Below are 13,581 nucleotides of genomic sequence, written 5' to 3'. Positions count from 1 at the left end.
CTGGTGGGGCCTTTGACCTCTGCACCCTCCTCACCTTCCCATCTCTCCTTTACCTGAAGCCAACACAGAAAACCAACCAGCAGGCGAGACCAAGGGAAAGAGCCGGGTGGATGGACCAGGCTGATTACAAGAAATCAAAGCCCTCCTCATGGATTTGCACTTAGGAAGCTGGAGTAATGATCAATGCTCCCTTCACCATAGCTCTTTCAGAAGGAGGGCCTGTGCTCCAACCATCACAGAGCATAAGGTTCAGAAAAGAACACATCTACCCTGCTTCCTGCAGACAAAAGTAGCAGGCATTACATGTGTCACACACACTCCTTCTGGGTTCATCTCCACCACTCCAGGCTATACTAAACACAAAAGACAAGACTGGGTCAGAGGGACATTAAAAATTTATTCTTGGGATCCCTGGGTGGCGCAGCGGTTTGGCGCCTGCCTTTGGCCCAGGGCGCGATCCTGGAGACCCGGGATCGAATCCCACGTCGGGCTCCCGGTGCATGGAGCCTGCTTCTCCCTCTGCCTATGACTCTGCCTCTCTCTCTCTCTCTCTGTGACTATCATAAATAAATAAATAAAAAAAAAAAAAAAAAAAAAGTTTAAAAATTTATTCTTCATTACTCTAAATGTCAGAACAGTTAAGTTTTCTAACCAACAGACTGCTGACCTAGCTGGGCTATATATGATATGATATTAGGTGTCGCTGCCTTACAATATTAAAGTGCAGCAGGAGAAATGACGGGGGTGAAATACTGTGTCTGCCTTCAGGAATCTTATAGTTTACAAGTAAAAAATGAATAAAATGGTAAGTGTTATATTTTATCTATTTTACTACAATTTAAAAAAAAAGAACCATGACTACTTTTGTCCAGACATGGGGCAGATCACGGCAAGGAACAAGCAGTATAAGGAGTGCAAGAAGGAAGGCTGGCTTCATCTCCATTAGGGAATATGCCAGGAATGGCTCTGTGTGTTGAACACACCCACGCTTTCAAACACTCTCTGTATAACATTTATTCCGAATTGGGGTGGCCACAAGAACCAACAGCTCATGGCTGAGTTGGATCTTGTTGGTCAGTCCGATCTTCGGTCATTACTTTTGTTGGAAGGCAGTACGGTATAGGTAGAACAGTTAAGAACATGGTTCTGGAGCCACACTGTCTGGGTTCAATCAGCTGGGTGACATTGGGCAAGTTATTTCATTTCTTGGAGCCTCAGTTTTCTCATGAGTAAAATAAGAATCATAATAATAATAACTACTTGTATATTGTGAATGTGAGAATTCACTGGATTATATGTGCACAACACTCAGAACCCTGCCTAGTACCTAATAAGTGTTCAATAAATGGTAAAAATGGTGATGTTGATTATGATGCTCCTATGATGATTCTAAAGAGAAAAATGTGGTGACCCATCTAACTCCTGCTTATTAGCGCCCATGTCAGCTGCCAATTCCCATTTGTGGAGGGGGTGGAGGAAATGACTTCATGGGCCTTGTATCATTTGGGATACCCACAGATAGAGGAACTGGGCCAAGAGACAACCCAACACAGTGAGTAAATGCCAGTCACTCACTGATGGTGTGTGGACTTCTTAAGTTCTTAGGAGCCTCACTTTGCTTTCCATGAATTCTTTTACAACAGAAATCACTTTGCCACTGGTAGGGGAGGTGCCGAATCTGATACGCTGCTTCTTCCTTTTATCTCTTTAACCAAGAGATGTCTATTCTTATCAGCAGCCAGCCTCCCACCACACACCTCACCAGTCAACAGTAAGCCATGTTTCCACCTTAACCTGTGACTTTAGAGTGCTGTCAAATACACGACTGATTCCCAGAATAAAGGGCCACATACTGTCTTCTCCTAGGTCGGGCCCAAAACCACCACTACCCCTTAAATCCTTCTTCCAAGGGGATTGTTGCTTTCTGGCAGCCCCACAGCTTCACTATGTAAAGTTGGGAAGCAGTGCAGCAGGCAAGAGCTCAGGCTTTGGTGGCACACAACATCAGTTTGAACCCTGGGTCTGCCTATCTTGGACAAATCACTTTGTCTCTCCAAGCTTCATTCTCTCCAATCGCAAAATGGTCCCGTGGTACCCATCTCCTAGGGTTACTATGAGAATAATATATATATATGTTCAGAACTGCCCCTGGCACACAGCAAGCACTCATACAAGAATACCTCTAATGTGTGCCCTTCCATTTTTTACATCAGAAAGCCCATCTAGGACAACGGGCCCTGCACAGGGTCAGACATCAAGAGCATTAAGTAGGTAGTAATTGACTGTGGTGATCAGGACACCATAGTGCCACTGGTCCCTGCCAGGGCTGGGACCCAGGATGACCCACACAAATCAGCACGAGAAAGTACAGAATATTCTACAAGAGAATTTCTGCCAGAGGCTAAGCGGATCAAGCCTGACAAAGGAAGGGGAGAACAGAAGAGTCTCTACTTCTCCAGTAACAACTCTGGGCAGGTGGCCAACAGCTCCCCTCTTCATAGAAAGGAAGGCAACATTTCAGACTAGCACCCAGTCTGTGGATCTTCTCTCTGTGGAGTGACAGAAATCAACTAAGAAATGCTCACAAGCACCAGAGACACAAGGGGATGATGGTGGCCATGCTGGCGGGGATGAGGAATTTAAAAATAAAAAAGTAGTGTCTCCCACGGCTTTGAAACCTGGGTCTAGCGGCAGTGGGCTGCAGTCTTGTGATTCTGGTGGCAAAGAGTAGGGAAAGGAGGCCGCATCCCACACGCAACTACCAGGCAAAGAGGCTGACAGGGAATGAAAGCACATTCTAAAGCATCTGTGGCTGTCTCTTCCTCTCCTCAGGAGTCGCTCACCAAGCAACTCTGCCACCAAACTTCTTTTTAGAAAGCTGCACCTTAAGGGGATCCCTGGGTGGCGCAGCGGTTTGGCGCCTGCCTTTGGCCCAGGGCGCGATCCTGGAGACCCGGGATCGAGTCCCACATCGTGCTCCCGGTGCATGGAGCCTGCTTCTCCCTCTGCCTGTGTCTCTGCCTCATTCTCTCTCTCTCTGTGACTATCACAAATAAATAAAAAATTAAAAAAAAATATTAAGAAAGCTGCACCTTTGGGTCAGCCTCAATCAATAACAACAAATTACCAAGATTAGAAATGATGCCCACAAAGGGCACCTGAGTGGCTCAGTTGGTGAAGAGTCTGCCTTTGGCTCAGGTCATCATCTCAGGGTCCTGGGATTGAGACCCGCTTCGGGCTCCCTGCTCAGTGGGGAGCATGCTTCTCCCTCTCCTTCTGCCCCAGCTCCTGCTCCCCCTGCTTGTCCTCAATCTGTCACATGAATAAACAACATCTTTAAAAAGAAAAAAAGAGGGATGCCTGGGTGGCTCAGGCGTCCGCCTTTGGCTCAAGGCATGGTCCCGGGGTCCTGGGATGGAGTCCCATGTCAGGCTCCCTGCATGGAGCCTGCTTCTCCCTCTGCCTGTGTCTCTGCCTCTGTGTGTCTCTCATGAACAAATAAATAAAATCTTTTAAAAAAATGAAATGAAATGATGCCCACAGAGACAAAAATGTAAATATTTTCTTCTTACCCTTTCAAAATCGCTGAAATGTAAAAATCTTTCTTTTTCCCCCCAAAATATTTCTTAGTCACTTTAGTTCCCCATGGCCTTGGAGAATCTCGTTCTTGAACACTTGGAACCTGGTATCATTTATAACACTAATTAAAGAGGTTCGTTGACTATGCTATACAACTTCCTGCCCTAATGACTCAACAAGCCAGGAGATGAGCAGTTTGTTGGGAGTACAAAGAGACATATGGCTGCCAAGTTCTTTCTGGCCAACACCACAGACGGAGGGAAAGGCTGTTCTGTTTCCCCGTGCTGCAGCTCTTACAAGCTGACAGAGGGATTTCCTAAAGTTCCATCTGGTACAAAAACCTCTACTGGGCAGAGTGGTTTGGAATAGTAAGAGGGTGGCTAGTAATAACAGACCAGGGCCAAATGCTGTACAGGCAGAAGGATTAAAGTGGCTGGGAGTTTGCCCATGAGACAGGACAAGGAGCCAGAGTCGGTCTGGAATCTGAGAGACCACGTCCCAGCTCCAAAGGAAAGCCTCAGGGATGGAGGGACAGAGATAGGGTTTCTGTGGCTTGTATCACTGTGAATCCATCCCTCTACTGATATAATCAGGAAAGAGTTCAAGTTTGCCCATGTTCCCTCTGAGTAGTGCGCATTTGTACTTGAACACTGGGACCCCTGATCTGCCACCTCCTTTGAGATGCGTCACCACACAAGTCCAACCCAGAATATTGAGTTTATACCACAGAAAAATAAATTCTGAGTATCTGCACACCAGATTTTTATAGGATCCAGAAGGCTGAAAGAAAATAAAAAGAAAAGAACTCTAGAAATAAGGACTGTGTGGAAGGAAGAGTGCCACTCCTCATAGATGTGGGGATTCTGCTGGAGAAGTCACTTGTCAGGGCAGGAATCTCTCTCTTCATTCCCTGCCCTTAGATGGAAGGTGCTAGACGCCATCAATTCATTCCAACAAACCCATCCCAAGGACTTTGCAAAAAATAAGCCAGCAAGATTTTGTTTCATTTTGTTAAAAAAAAAAAAAAAAAAAAAGGGTCCATGCTAAGGAACCAAAAGACTGGCTCACATGTCCTTCACTAGATGCGTCCCTCTGGAGGAGTGAAATCTCATGCTGCTTTTGTATCCTCAATGCCTCACATACGGTAGGCACTCCATAAACGTGCATGAGGACCATGAGGGCATTCAGGCCAAGAAAGAGGTCACTTAGCAGCTTCTTGTGTGTGACTCTAAAGATGTATCATGAAAAACAAGCAAGTTGGTGTTTCATTTTTACACATTCATTGTGGTTCCTCAACAGTTACTAAATAAGTTGCCTTCCAAAAGGAAACCAGGCAAATAAGCTGAAAACTTTTCCGCAGCTTCCAGTAGATCTGGACTGCGATTGCGTAACCCTGCCTAACCCCATGCTAGAACTTACAGGCCAGCAGATCAGGCTGCGCATTTCCACATCTACTCTTGAAATGAAAACAGGAGCAGGAAGTGTGGTTTGTGCGAATTACGAAGATGTTTAGTTAGCATTTAAGCGCCATCCATACCTGTTCCATGGTGGGGCCATTAGCACTCACTCAGCAGAGCACTCCTTTCAATTTCTTTACCTGATTGTTATTTCACTGGGGTGTTTTTGCTGTGTTTGTGTCCCCCCACACACACACCCACAGCTGGCTGCAGGAAAGCTGTTTCTTGGCAGAACTTTCCAAGTGCCCAGTTAAACCCCTTGTTACCACTTTCCTGCCTCAGGAAGGCCCACTGAGCCTGGGCCAAATGACAAGGGGAGGGAAGGAAACATTTACAATGATGTGAGAAATTCCCAGTCTGGGGGGGGTGGGTAGATCAAAGAGGACAGTCATTAGGGACCATTCTGCACAGAACCTGGCACATGAAGGTCCTCCATAAATTAGACTGGATTGGCCCATGACAGGAACGCCATTACCTCACGGGAAACCCGGTGAGCTCCTCTGCAGCTCTGAAAGTGGCATGAGCCACACTACCACAGACCAGCTGTGTCCCGAGTAAAAGGAGTCGTGTCCTATCCTGAGAAGCTGTGATCACCATGCTCCCGAAGGCCTTTATATAGAAATACACTGTGGCTTGCACTGGTCCCCTCTGCCAGCTCTTGAAATGAAAGGGTCCACAGTGAAATAAATAACAGCAGGGAGAGAGAAAGAGGGAGGTAAATTGTTTGGAAAGTAGAAGACAGGGTGGAAAAGATGAAATTCAAGACAGATGTAGGAGAGCCACAAACAAATGTCCTTGAATTTATGCATCCAAGTGATTCATGCAGAATAAGGCGGGTGGGGAAAAGAGCTACATACCGAATACAGAAATAAATATGGGAGTAAATACAGAACAAAGTATTATATTCCCTAAGTCTTACAAAGAAACATCAATCCATATCTCTCTGCTATATAAAGTTGTTACAAAACGGTGAATGAAGAGTAGGAGATGAAGCTATTAATTAAGCCGAGGGTCTCTGCAGTCTCTGTCATTCTCAACAGGGTATCAACCACCACCAACCACCAACAATTTATGTTCAATTACTGAACGCTGATTTCTTATCTCCAAAAGGCACTGCTGCTGCTTGCTTAGTATCAGCAGGATTTTAAAAAATAGTAGTATTTGCCAAGTTAATGCCTGGCCATTAAGAAAAAAAAAATCAAGCAGGAAATTTAGATGGGCGTTTCCATAGAAACACAAAAAGTCCAAGATATTGCCTGGAAAGACATTTTTACAATGAAGTATTAGTGTGTGTTGTTTTACTTCTAAACAGCTAACTCAAAGGGGCCACCGTACAATTGGTTCCAAATGCTTCATACTGAGAAGAAACACAGGCGGCCTGCCTCGCTGATTACTCTCAGTTTGAGACTTCAAATGGTAACAAGAAAGAAGAAATGAGCAAGAAGGTCCTCAGTCACTAGAAGTGCTAGAGAAATGGGGTGAAGCAGCGTCCAAGGTCAGGACACAACGAGAGCGGGGAATGACAGTTTTCTAGATAGATCAAACATCACACTTCAAGATACTGCTTAGTGTTAACTTCAGATCTACATCATGTACATGCCTAGTCATTTATTTATCAATAGATATTTACTGAGCATCTAAAACCTACCAAGTATTTGTGCCAGATGGTGTGGAGATATAGAGATTAAGGCCAAAGATCCCTGCCTTCAAGGGAGGAAAGGAGCCTGCTAAGTATCTAAATCTGTATGCTATTTGGACACTCCACCTGGGATGCTGGTCCTTGCCTCACAGACCCTCAAGCCCCATGGTGAGACATGTGTGTTCCAGGGGAACAATTGTGGGCTGCAGGTGACTGCTGCATGTGACTGTAGCAGGTGTGGACATCTGATCTGAAGCCAATCATACTCTCTCCCACTAACTTAGAAATTGTATACAAAGATTCAGTAAGGTCAGAGCTTCTCAACCAGTATGCAACACATAGGTTAGAGGAAGATGCCATATCGATTCTCTCAGCCCTCGGTGCAGCTGGAGCCCTCACCCCCTCCCCTCTGGTGACAAGCTGCCTTGTCCCTTTATCCCCAGAAGACAAACAGTAGATTGTTTTCTAAATGTGGCAGGGATGTGGAAAAGATGGAGCAGCACTGATTAGATAGACCATGGTAGAGGTGAAGTGGACGCAGGTATAGATTTGGGGGGCCAGTGACAAGCAGAGAAAAACAAAGGTGACAGAGAAGAAGCAGTCAGAAAGACAGCACAGGAGCCTGGGTGGCTTAGTCTGTTAAGCATCTGCCTTCAGTTCAGGTCATGATCCCAGGACCTTGGGATGGAGCCCCACATTGGCTTAGTGGGGGGCCTGCTTCTCCTTCTCCTTCTGCTGGCCAATCCCCCTGCTTGTGTGCTCACTTTTTCCTCTATATAATAAATAAATAAAATCTTTAAAAAAAAGAAAAAGAAAAACAGATGGCAGAAAACAGAGAAGCAAATAAGAAACTGCAGCCTGGAGGAGGAGGGTGAGAGGGCCCGGTTTCTGAATCCCATTCTGGTCCTCTGTATCCCAGCCGAACTTGATTTCCTGAATCTGGATGCCCCTGTGACTAACAACTTTATTCTGAGAGCCTAACCCAATCTACTTATGCCAGCTTGAGTGCATTTCTGTTCCTTGTAAACAACTCCTAACTAAGCCAGATGTGTGCATATTTGTGCATAGAAGGCCCACATGCACCACGAAATCCTCACTACTTAAAACACCAGTGAAAGAAAAGCAAAACTGCATTATACTCTGAATCCTTTCAAATCCCTTTCTTGTATATCCTTCCTCTGTTTTCACCACAGGATTCCAGGACCCTGGGGAAGAGATTCCTCCGTATGCTATGGAGGCAGAGATAGAAGCAAGAAGACTTGCCTAAGATGACAGAGCAAATCAGTGGTCAGGGCCTCTCTGCCCTCTGCCAGCCAGCAGCCCTGAAAATACAGTACTTCTTAAATATAAGAGTCTAAAATATTATATGTGGGTGTGAGAAAAATCAGCCTGCTTCTCTGACTCGTGGGTCAAGGGGAAGGTGACTGTGAACAAACTGTCACAAACTTGCAGAGAGAAGCAGCCTCCTTTGAGTTCCCCAATAGAGGGCTGGCCCTCCCTCCAGAAAAGTTTTACATCCTCTTTGGCTCCAGAAGACACAGCCCTGAGCTGAGTCAGGAGGGAAGAAAGCCTGAGGTTTCCACAGACAAGATGAATGGCCACTTGCAAAAAAAACCCAACGTCCTTTATAGCACATTCCCAAGGTATCACAGCATTCGTGACATTCAGAAGCAGACACATTCAGTCTCTACCAACTTTAGTTTCCAAGACAGCTCAATGAGCCACTGCAGGCTACGTGTGCCAGCACCCTCCTATGGGCTTATTCTAGAAGCCACTGGTACCACAGAACCAAAAGGGGCAGAGAATCTAAAGCTTCTGAGGCTGCAGCCAGACTAGCTTTCTCCTCCAGAACAGAAATGTCCCAGTGAATCAGAGCTCTAATATGCCACTAACCACTTGCTTAGAGAGCTCAGGCTGCTGGACCCTCTGAATAGAAACCACACACAAAGTGCTTCTTCCAGAAGCAGCACAGACTTTCTGGGACACACTGACCATTTTCAAGAGCTCATAATCTTGTCAACCTTTACCAGAACTGAACTGAAGCTTGTTAAATATCAACAAGCTTCAAACTGGGCTCCAGACCACCCATAGAACAATTTGTGTCCAAAAGCAAGAAACTGGATCCAGTGCCCCTGAATTCTGTTCTTGGTGACCAAACATTTAAGACCCCAAATTCTCTAGGCTGCAATGAAAAAGAGTGGGGATAAGCCCTGCCTGCTCCTCTGAGAACAGCTCCAAGCTGCAGACAGAAAGGGAAAATGAACAGGAAGCACGAGTCAGAGCAAGTAGGGATGAGGAAGGGTCACTGAAGCATATGTGGTCACTGTGTCCCCTAGTCACAGTGAAGAGTAGGCTGAAAGAGCAGCATGGTGACGTGGACCAGGCTGTCCCAGTCACTTCACTTCTCTGAGAAAGTTATCTCCACTGTAAACTGGGAGAAATGGCCATTCTTGCCTCAGAGGATTGCTATGAGGATGAAATGACAGAAAATCCAGATGGCTCCATCCAGTGTGCAGACTTCCCACACACAGTTGTTGTTCACATACATCACTGACGGTCTGTGCCCACTAACTCTTATTAACTTGTTTTAAATACTCTTTCTAAAAAACAAACTTGGGTACCTGGGTGGCTCAGTTGGTTAAGTGTCTGTCTTCTGCTCAGGTTGTGATCCTAGGGTCCTGGGATCAAGTCCCACATCGTGCTCCCTGCTCAGCGAGTAGTCTGCTCCTCCCTACCCCTCCCCCTGCTCATGCTTGCTTGCTCACTCTCTCTCAAATAAATAAAATCTTTAAAATAAATAAATAAACTTATTTTGAAAGGAAATTTTATATTGCTCTTGTAAATGGAAAATCAGTACCACCATATGGAAATTAAGCATCAAAATAAAAAGAACAAAAACCAAACAATTATTAAACTTGATCCAGCCCCTGGTGGCTGCAGAAGACTCTAAGGTCTGCCTTCTGTATTGGAAGGGAGGTTAGCAAGTGTTCCTGGGGTTTAAAGAAGGAATGCATCAAGACTTCTCCTGATATAAACAAAGACTTGAAATGGAGGATGGAAAAAGCATAATGTAGTTTAATCAATGATTCCAATCCCAGTAACAGTCCTACCACCTTAAATTCCTTTGGTCCTGTGCCAATGGAGGCAGTGGTGAGAAAAGGGGACAAGAATCTAGTGGGGCCCAGCTTATCCTTACATGCTGGCCATGGCCCCACTGCCTCCAGAAAGTTCTTCACCAAAGAGGAAACCCTGCTGGCTCAGTCTCACTTCTGTCATTTGGGGGCATCACAGTGACTCCTCCCCACAAGCCCCCCAGTGAGAACCACACACACACACACACCGCAGCCATAGCAGTGGTGTCTCCACCAAGGAAACTTAGAAAATGCACCATGACCAGGAAGCTGGCAAGGCCCCCTGAGCAGTTAGGTTACATTTATGCCAAACCTAACTGTAACCACCTTTACAAAGGAGGCCTGGAGTTGTCTCCAGCAAAAAGTTGCAAACTGAAAAGAAAGAGTTTCTCCAAGGATGCTTAAGGCAGCATTTCCCCAGGAAGACCTGCATCAGAATCCCCCCAGGGTGATAGAGATTTGGGGGCCCCAGTTTTGACCCACTGACTCTGAGGGTGAGATGCAAAAACATACATTTTAAGAAAGCTGCCGGGCAATTCTTACACCCATTGAAGTTTGGGTCCTATCAGCTCTTTCCTACATTTGTCCATCTGACCCAGCTTTTCTTTTCCTTTTCCCAAGTATTTCTTACTCATCCTACAGATGTCAGATCAAATGTTATTTCCTCGGGGGAGCCATCTCTGCCCTCTGCCCCTCCAAGTCTTAGACCAGGCCCCCCATTATACATCCAAATCCTGATGCTCTTTCTTGGTAGACCTGATCATGAATTTCATGATGTGTGTGTCTTGTCAATCTTCCTCAATGGCCTGCAGAGCCCCAAGAGGATAGGGCTGATACTATGCTCACGACTGGAGGCCCAGCTTCTGGCACAGTGCCTGGCGCAGAGTCAGCACACAATCAAAATATCTGCTGATTAAGTGAATGAGTCTGGAATCACTGTTTCTGATTCTCATTTCTCACCATACCATCCTCATACTATTCTCACCAAAGTTTTTCTGTACCTTGAAAGTCCCTTGTCTTAATGAGGGTGGGGAGATTCTGTTGTTGAGATATTTTTTAGTTAAATGGATTTTTAAATGATTCCATCTGCTCACCTGAGTGGAATTTTAAAAGTTGAGAATCATTTATACACAATGAGATGTTAAAAGCCTTCAACAGTCAGCCCTGCCCTTTTCAGCCCTTGAATCTCTTGCCCTAAGGGGATACAAGAGAGCTACGCCCAGGGTTGCAAGCAAAGGGAAAGGATAGCTTTCTATCCAGTCCAAAATACCCTTTCTGAGGCTAGCATGAACTTGACTGCTACCCTAGATCAATTTATCCCATAAGTTCTATTCATGAGTAAGTTTGTTGAAAAGTTTTGTTTGAATTAGTCCAACACTCTCTGAAAATATGCCCCAGAAGGAAGCAATCCTCCCATCCTTCAACAAGTATAGACACAGCCCCATCTGATCTACCACCACTTCTGGCAGCCAAACACCCCCAAATGTTTAGCTCTGCCATGGGATATGTAGAATAAATTAAGTTTAGGGGGAAAAATAATAAAACAAGCCTCTAAGTCTAAAGACTCTGTGTACCTTGGCAGAGGGAATGTATGTGCTACAACAAATCAAATCCAGTGTGCCAGAGAACTCAATCGAAACCAGCAGAGAATGATTCCTGTCATATGAGACAGGCAACTCAACAGCAGTCCCTGAGGGGAGATGGAGATAAGGAGGTCTAATCTAGCCTTGCATCTGCCAAAATTCTTTTCAATAATGGCTGAAGAAAGAAATGGCCTCAAACCCTAAGTAAGAGGAGATGGATATTCTGAAGTCAAGGATTTTGCAAGCACAAAACAAACACTGAAACCTTTCAGGTTGGTTTTTTCACTAGGTGTTTGCCTCTAGGATTCTGACTGAAAGCATTGGGTAGGAGAAGAATCTTAAAGTCACTGCAGGGCATGCTTTAGGCTGGGGACCTGCCAGGTCTTACAATAGGGCCCAATCAGTTTTGCTAAGTACTTGCCTTTTACTAAAGCCACAATTTCCATGGTGGAGCCCATCCTGCATCTGAATGGCTAAATTCACTGTAACTCATCAGCCTGCAAAGTGCAGCCACAGTAAAGCTTACTGGTAACACTGACCCATCCCTGGCAAAAGAGGCGACAGAGAGTATGGAGTAGCCACTTGCTTAGTCAGGTGGGGTTTCTCAGGCCAATGTCTTATATGAGGGGCAAGGCCATCTCATACCCCAGTCACTTTTCTCACCTGGTGGAGAAATCCATCAGAAACATCAGATTACCTGTGGCTCTGATGGACCTCTGCTTCTTCAGATAGGAGCATGTCATAGGCCAAGGGTATGAACTCAACCCTGAGCTACTGAGGCTCATTCAGATCCTGTATCAACCATTCATGAGTAGCGATCAGAAATGTTCTAAGGGAATAGTTTCAAACAAACCAGAACAGATTTCCATTCTAGCCTCTCTTCTTTGTAACTTATTTCTAATGATACCACTTCTGGGTGAGCTGGGCACATGCCTCTAGAACAAAAAATACGGACAGGCCTTCTTTTACCACCAACGGTGTAAGTTTATTGCCTCAAATGGACAACTGATTTTGCTAATTATCTGTTGCCAGAAAAGGACTCAATACCAACTATTCTAAAGCCCAAGTCACTGTTTTTTGGGTAAACTTTTCCAGCTTTTCATTGATGCTGCTTCCTTCAGTTACTGTCACACAGAGTTCACCAGGAACCAGGATGAAAGCTAGGTAGTCTGTGGGAGATTTGGTAGGGTTTTCTTTCTTGACCAAGGTGAGATGAGCTGTTAGGACATGTAAAACTCTACACTCCCATGTAGCAGGTGGACAGGTCACAGTGATACACATTTTTAGCCTTGATGCTAATTCTCCTTTGTCCTCTCCTTCCTTATTTTTGTTTTATTTCTTATGTATCTTATTCCTTGTTTATCTTATTTTGTCTTGCCTTTATTTTATCCTGCCACATCTTATGCTTCCTTTTTTTGAACATGGATTGCAATGTGTATACCTGTAATCTGTTTCTAGAGGAAACACTAGTGCCTTGATCTAACGGGTTTTTTTTAGACACATGACGACTACTATGAAACCTCTAGTTTTTAAGGACAGTCTAAAAACTTGAGCAAAAAAAACCAAAAAAACAAAAAACAAAACCCAAAACAAAATTTGAGCATAAAAGTGATGTGTTGATGGTTACCACCATGCCACACTCCATCAAGAGCAATAAATCTGTCCCTGGACAATGTTTCTGTAAGTGGAATTCCTTATTTAAACTCAATGGAAGTCATCTTTAGGTAACACAAATATTCCCCACTAAATAATACTGAATCAAATCGCAATCAAATGTTAATTCATGTTCAATTTTCTTCTGGCCCTCCCAATTACTTTAGGGGAAAAGTCTTAGTTGGATGTTAATAAATGATGAATGTTTCTCCAACACCTGCTCATCTCCCTTTTCAACAGTGATACAAATTGAAACTGTAAAAGTGAGTTTATTTAAAGAAAAATAGTAAGTAAATGGTAATACAGCTGGTATTCTCCATGACAAAACCACAAAGGTGGTACCAGAATGCCTGAGACAGTGAAAAAAATCAGTGGAAACCTCACACTTCTCTTTTTAACCCATCTCTAGTCTAGTGGAGAGCTGGCAGTGAGCAATTTTCAGTTTATTTACTCTATTCCAAGTGCCCTGACATGGTCAAATTTGGCTTCATGCTCCAAGGAAGAACTAACGAAATGATTTAAGACTGAAATGATCTGGT

The 13,581-nt window shown here is 44.6% G+C and overlaps 2 protein-coding genes across 2 annotated transcripts in view; both read right to left on the bottom strand.

The window, feature by feature from the left end:
- Nucleotides 1-1,432, bottom strand: part of GLOD4 (glyoxalase domain containing 4) — a 73,671-nt gene extending 72,239 nt beyond the window's left edge. Inside the window, exon 1 of the mRNA XM_049114262.1 lies at nucleotides 1,428-1,432. The gene's annotated coding sequence lies outside the window, so the exon portion shown is untranslated. The remainder of the gene's footprint in view (nucleotides 1-1,427) is intronic.
- Nucleotides 1-13,581, bottom strand: part of NXN (nucleoredoxin) — a 153,479-nt gene that overhangs the window by 39,475 nt on the left and 100,423 nt on the right. The gene's annotated exons all lie outside the window — the stretch shown is intronic.

Source organism: Canis lupus, chromosome 9, assembly GCF_003254725.2.
Source record: "Canis lupus dingo isolate Sandy chromosome 9, ASM325472v2, whole genome shotgun sequence".
NCBI lineage: Eukaryota > Metazoa > Chordata > Mammalia > Carnivora > Canidae > Canis > Canis lupus.
This window is presented reverse-complemented; position numbering and strand designations above follow the sequence as displayed.